Source organism: Anomaloglossus baeobatrachus, chromosome 1 (genome assembly GCF_048569485.1).
Source record: "Anomaloglossus baeobatrachus isolate aAnoBae1 chromosome 1, aAnoBae1.hap1, whole genome shotgun sequence".
In the NCBI taxonomy this organism is placed as follows: domain Eukaryota; kingdom Metazoa; phylum Chordata; class Amphibia; order Anura; family Aromobatidae; genus Anomaloglossus; species Anomaloglossus baeobatrachus.
The window spans coordinates 58,045,714-58,052,251 of NC_134353.1; positions in this window are offsets into that span (position 1 = coordinate 58,045,714).

Consider the following 6,538-nt stretch of genomic DNA (forward strand, 5'->3'; position numbering starts at 1 on the left):
CTCCTGGCCCTCGTCTACCATCTTCCTGATTCTGGTTCTTGTCAGGCTGCTGTGATTGGTTATTTTGTCCAGTTGGGTTTGGGAGAGCTGTGCCAGGGGTCCTGGTTCATCTGGCCCACGTATATATATCAGAGCTTTGTGGTGATGGGAGCTTGGATTGCTGCTCTGTAGGTGAGCCTGAAATGATAGTGACCTCTTCAGAGCTGCTAGGTGTAGATGGAATCTGCCCAGCTCAGCTCGACAGGCACTGTTGGAGGTGCTTCGATGGACCTGGAGAAGGTGCTTACAGAATTCCAGGTGGAATATTTCTGTTGGGCTGGAATCCCACCTTGACCAATCTGGGTAAGTGTGAGGGCCCCAGACTTCGCTGCCGTACAGGAGGATTGGGGCAATGATGGAATCGAAGATTTTTAGCCAGACCCTCACTGGTGGCTTCAGATGATACAATTTCCTTCGGATGGCATAAAAGGTTTTGCAGGCCTTGTTTTTCAGGGTCTCTATGGCTTGTTTGAAGCTCCCTGACTGCACAGACAAAAACAAAGAACCATTGCATCCAAATAAAGGCCCGTCCTAATGAAATAAAGACAGACACCATTTTGTTGGCAGATATCGGTCACAGCTTTACTGATATATTATTATTTTACAAACTTTTCCAAACTCATTAAAACTTGTAAAACATATTTTATAAACTTTTTCCAAACTCTTTAGAACTTGTAAAACATAACTTGACTCCAGGTGAGAAGGGACACTCTACCACAGGACCAAGGACTTCCGCTCTCTCACCAGAATGCTGTTGACACATGCTGCTGTGACTTCACTGTACAAACATTTAGAAATTGTTACCAAAAAGAAAAACAAGTAAAAAACAAGCATTAACAATAGGGAGGGAGGGAGGGAGAGCTGCTCCGGATCCTGGGATACCAGGGGAAGAGGCCGGACACCGGCCCAGACCCCAATATATAGGTAGAAATTACACCCTATAGGTGGGATTGGGAATTCGGGAGGGGCCAGGACGGAGTCCCCTCCCAAACACAGGAAGAGCAGGGCCTGGACGGGAGAGGGGGCTGGACAAAAACAGCATTGGGGTTAACCCCTTGCTCCACAGTCTGGGGCAGTTTCATTATGCACTACACTGCCCACCAGACTGCACAGACAAAAACAAAGAACCATTGCATCCAAATAAAGGCCCGTCCTAATGAAATAAAGACAGACACCATTTTGTTGGCAGATATCGGTCACAGCTTTACTGATATATTATTATTTTACAAACTTTTCCAAACTCATTAAAACTTGTAAAACATATTTTATAAACCTTTTCCAAACTCTTTAGAACTTGTAAAACATAACTTGACTCCAGGTGAGAAGGGACACTCTACCACAGGACCAAGGACTTCCGCTCTCTCACCAGAATGCTGTTGACACATGCCAAGGAGGAGACCAGTCTCAAACTGAACTCCGACCCCCACCATTTGGAAAAAAGGCTTGCTCCAGGCCGCCCTGGATCATAGATAAAATTGTATCCAGACCGATATCTGCCAAGAGCACACCATCTTGAAGCATTAATCTTCGGTTGTCACCTTCCAACTAAAATCATCGGAGCAGACAACTGCCTGCTGATGGCAACCACTTCCAACAAGACCTGAGCCATCTCAGGCCTCGAATCCAACCACTAAGCAGTTCGACAGAGTAGAATCCAAGATTGCGACTGTTACCAGCTCTCTGAACAGCCCAAAACACGTAGAAATTGCCAACAATCCAAAAACATTATTTTTTTTTTTTTTTTTATAGCAATGCCGAACCTTTAAAGAAATTAAAGTAAATGTGCTATAAAATTGGTTACTTCCTGCAATAAATCGTGCGATGCATATCTGACAAAAAAAAGCAGAGCGCAATTTACCAATATGCACTGTATATCAGAGTCTGATAAAGCCCGCCCTGGCAGCCTCAGTGGCTGCCACAATGAAAAGGAATGAGTCCCAAAGTGATCAGCGGGTGAAAAAACGGCAAGCGGTGAGGCAGCACCAAAAAAGGAGCGGTAAACTGGTACCTAGTAAGGGGGGGACCATCCTAATAAACTAACAGTGAGGTACCAGTAGACCGACAAACGAAAATTCCATCAAACGCAAAGGGCAGGTAGAGCCAGGGGAAGGAACAGTCTAATCCCAGAATCTCTGGCCACTTGGTCAGTTTGGGCTCCTGAATGCGGATACGCATGAAGGGTCAATAAGTAGTATGGCACACAATTGAAGGCAACAAAACTATTCTTGGACGGTGTGGCGAGTTCACTGACTCTGAGGGCCCAGAAAAGGCCAAGTTAAAGGTTGTGGACAACAGGGACATCTCCCGTGGGATTGAACAAACAGCCTGCATAGTCGATTAACTGAAGAAGCATCAGGTAAAAAAATTGGGATGCCTCTTATCTATGGATTGGTGGGACTTAAACCAGCCATTAAAGGGATTTGCAAATAACAAGATTTAGTAACGTAGAACATCCCATCAAAAAATGAAACAAAATACAAATAAATGCTTCTGGGCTACAGAGGCGGAAGAACCAAAGTTATAAAGGTGCATCAAATATTAGAGGGTAACCTCCGAACAGGTAAAGTTATCAGAACCGAGGGACCAGCTACCAGCATACCTATACCTAACCACTGTTTCATGCCTATCCATAAAGTTGCCACTTTGAAGGGGGATCTGAAGTCCTAATCTCTGTCAGGAGTTGGTCCCGACAAGATCTCGCAGCGGTGTGGCAATGGCAACCCACCGGGCTGGCATTGGGTACCAGCTGAAAAATCCTGCAAACAGAAACGAGACAATCAATATGGAGCATTACTCTGAGAACCCGTAGCCCATGCTCGGATCCAAATGTGTATTGTATGCAGCGTAACATCAAACAAAATATTACAGTTGGCTAGTGACTTGTGGCAAAACTCCACAGCAATGACAATAGGGAACGGTTCTGAAAGGGAAAATTAGCAGTAAAACAAAAAGTTAACAAGGTGAGGGCCAGGTGCCCCGGCACCACTGATTGCCAAAAACAGCGCTAAAACCATCAGGAAAAAGACGCATTGGTGAGCAAAAATAAAACCTGGCTAGACACCACAGAACACATGTTGAACATACACTCATTAAAGGTGAAAAGGAATTGAGACCAAATCAGTAAATCAGAAGTAATACGTAATCCTGTGGTCAGGGTGAAGCGCCCCTCTGGTGGACTTATGAATCCTGTGGTCAGGGTGAAGCGCCCCTAGTGGACAATGAGAGGCGGTGAACTGCATTTGGCGCAATGTAACTTTCCTGTAAAGACACAATTACTTATAACTATACTATTCCTGTAATTCTAATTAGCTCGGGCTGTAATTCTGACCTCTCTAATGCTGCCGTTCAGTAATATAACATCACATAAGCAACAAAATTGTCCAACAGAATTACCAATTAGACAAAGTGAATGTATTTTCATGGTATGTAGAAAATCCCTTTAAGACTGCACCGTACAAAAACAAAACCCACACTCAATTGAAACAGGGTCTGAATCTTTCGTGCCCTACGTTTGTTTGGGGGCAAAGGGACAACAAACTCAATATCAACTGAAAATATGTCAAAAATTGTTTGCATTCATCGAAGTCACTAGAGCAATTAAAGAAAATCATCAAGTAGTGAGTGACAAATTTTGAGACCGTCTCACACCACCGCACCCATTGAAGAAATGAACTGAAGAGTTCAAAATAATGGAATGGCATAAAGCATCCCATGGGAAGTCAAGAATCGCAACAAAAATTGCCCTACATGCAACAACCCAAACTATGGAACAGTACGGATGAACAGGTAACGGACAAAACACAGATTCGATATCAGATTAAGCAAAAGTGCACTGCGTCCGAACTCCCGTATAAGAGAAATTATACTGTAAAAAGACACAGAAATCAAAGCTTACTCAGGAGGGATACCATGATTAACAGACCGCCGTGTGGGTGAGATACAGTAGGTGGTGTATCAATTGAAATCTACCCGGTTCCGTTCCTTTTAGCGACAATAAGGGAGCAATTAGGAAAATTAAATGGAATAAATAAAGTGAAAGAAAAATACAAAACTGATATGACCAGCCACATCTTTATTGGGATATTTGTCAAGCCACAAGGGGCATCTCTGATACCTTTACCGGGGTCGTCTGAGACATTTTTACCATTTTTACCAAGGACCTTGGAAGGAGGGTGAGTGCATCTAACAGCCAAATGGCTCCGCAGCAAGCAGAACACTCGTGCTAGTATTGCATAACCCAAAGAACCGGAAGTGTCAATCATTAAACAACCAACACGCTCCTGGGCAGCGCACGGCCACCATGGCTGGACCTTGTGAAGCTCCCGGCACAGTGGCCGTGGATTGAAAAGTGGTATACTGGCTTCTGTACGGTCATTAACCTAAGCCAGAAATCCATGGCTTGGACACCCAAACCAATGCCAGGGTGTAGGGGCAAGCCGACGCTGAAAATCCTCATAATACCAACTACACCCATAACCACCATGAGTTTATAGGAACTATAAATTAGGTATTGATAAATGAACATTTCAGGACCACGGTCGGGATGTTTCTGACCCAGGACTGAAAAACCTGTAGCCAATTACTAATCGTTCTCGTGACCCTGGGTTTCTTATCATCAGTACTGGGACAAATATAAACGTGACTTAGTCGACATGATGCTATCACAGGGGGAGTATCCATCAAAACACCACTGCTGACGTGACAGCACAAGACCGCCAGGCATCCTCGAAGCGCCCGATCTCTCAAACAATGAAGATGGAGAATGCCACCTTAAGGAGCTGTAATGCCTTAATCCCCCAAGCCTCCGTGAACACACCGGATGTTGATGTGGATGCCATCTCTGGGGAATTCGCCGTAGATACACCACCGCTGACGTGGGAAGGGGCATACCTCACATCCCCGGGCTGTTCAGTAGCAGACCAATTCCTCTGTGTCCTCGTAGGCTGCACCATAGATGTTCGTGCACACTCGTCAGTCACCCTCGAGATGCTTGAGCCCTCAAAAGGAATTCAAAAGGCGACTTCTACCAGATGAGTGTGAACGCCGGCTTCTGTGTGTACGGGAGAAGTTACGTGAAGAATGCCTCAAGCGCCTCCTGCACCGATCCGGCGAGCGACGCTGATCGTGCAGATCCGACCGATGCAAGGCCATGTGCCCACGCTGCGTTCTATCCCTACAGAAATTTCCGCAGCGATCTGAACAGCACACGTGCGCCCCAAACCGCCGCAGAAACAGTCCGTACTGAAAAGCCAATTTCATGCGCTCCGCACGCAGCCCCCCCCATAGACAGAGCAGGGGCTGCATGCAGAGCGCACCAAAGAAGCGACATATCACTTCTTAGAACGCAGCGCCCCGGCAGTAGCCGAAGCGCTGCGCTCCAATACGCCATGTGGGCATGAATTATGCACAATCTCCATAGCTTGTGCTGGGGACGCAGGACGCATGCAGCCACGCTGCGGTGCAGAACGCAGCGTAACTGCATGAAAACACGCCACGTGGGCACATAGCCCAACGCAGAGGGGAAGCGGGACCGATCACTGGTAGGACATAAGCAGGACCCCTGTGGTCTGCAAGGATTTAGACATTGTGAAAGTAGCTGTGGATGTGAAGAAGGGGACAGCTTGGGCATCAAGGGTTAATTGAGAACGTGGCAGACCATCACAGGTATGCAGCACAGGAGGGGAGTTAGGGGTGGGGGAGCCAGGGATACAGGCTGGTGAGCAGACACACTGCCCAAAACCTGCAGAAGAGGAAGTGGTGTCATTGTCCATGGCAGTATATGAGAGATTAAAGTAATACTGCTGTGATGCTAATGCACTAGACGTGCTGGGAGCTGCAGGGGAGATGAAGGGGGCGTGGAGCATACTGTGCTGTGTGAAAACAACAGGGAGGGGGGCTGAGGGAGCAACAGTTGTGAGGTGTTTATTAAAGCCTGCCTGCCGTGCTAAAAGCAGGGACAGGAAAAGCAGGGATGCACGTGGAGCAGGAGCCCGAGGGAAGCACCTAGGAGAAGAAACACTTCCCCGGCAGGTGCTGCAGCTGTCTGCAACATATTCCCTATCTGTGACTGAGGAGAGCTGAGCTCTGCAAATAAATGAGCCAGTCATCCCTAACCTTCATGCCACGCATGGGCCTGCAGCGTCTCAAGGATGTGAAGGTCCAACGGGTTTCTCCTGCTTCCACCAGGCAGAGCTGCTCCGGATCCTGGGATACCAGGGGAAGAGGCCGGACACCGGCCCAGACCCCAATATATAGGTAGAAATTACACCCTATAGGTGGGATTGGGAATTCGGGAGGGGCCAGGACGGAGTACCCTCCCAAACACAGGAAGAGCAGGGCCTGGACGGGAGAGGGGGCTGGACAAAAACAGCATTGGGGTTAACCCCTTGCTGCACAGTCTGGGGCAGTTTCATTATGCACTACACTGCCCACCAGACTGGTGAATTTCCAGGCCCAAGTAGGTGTATTTGTCTGTTCCTGTTAGAGTGCAGCCGTTTAC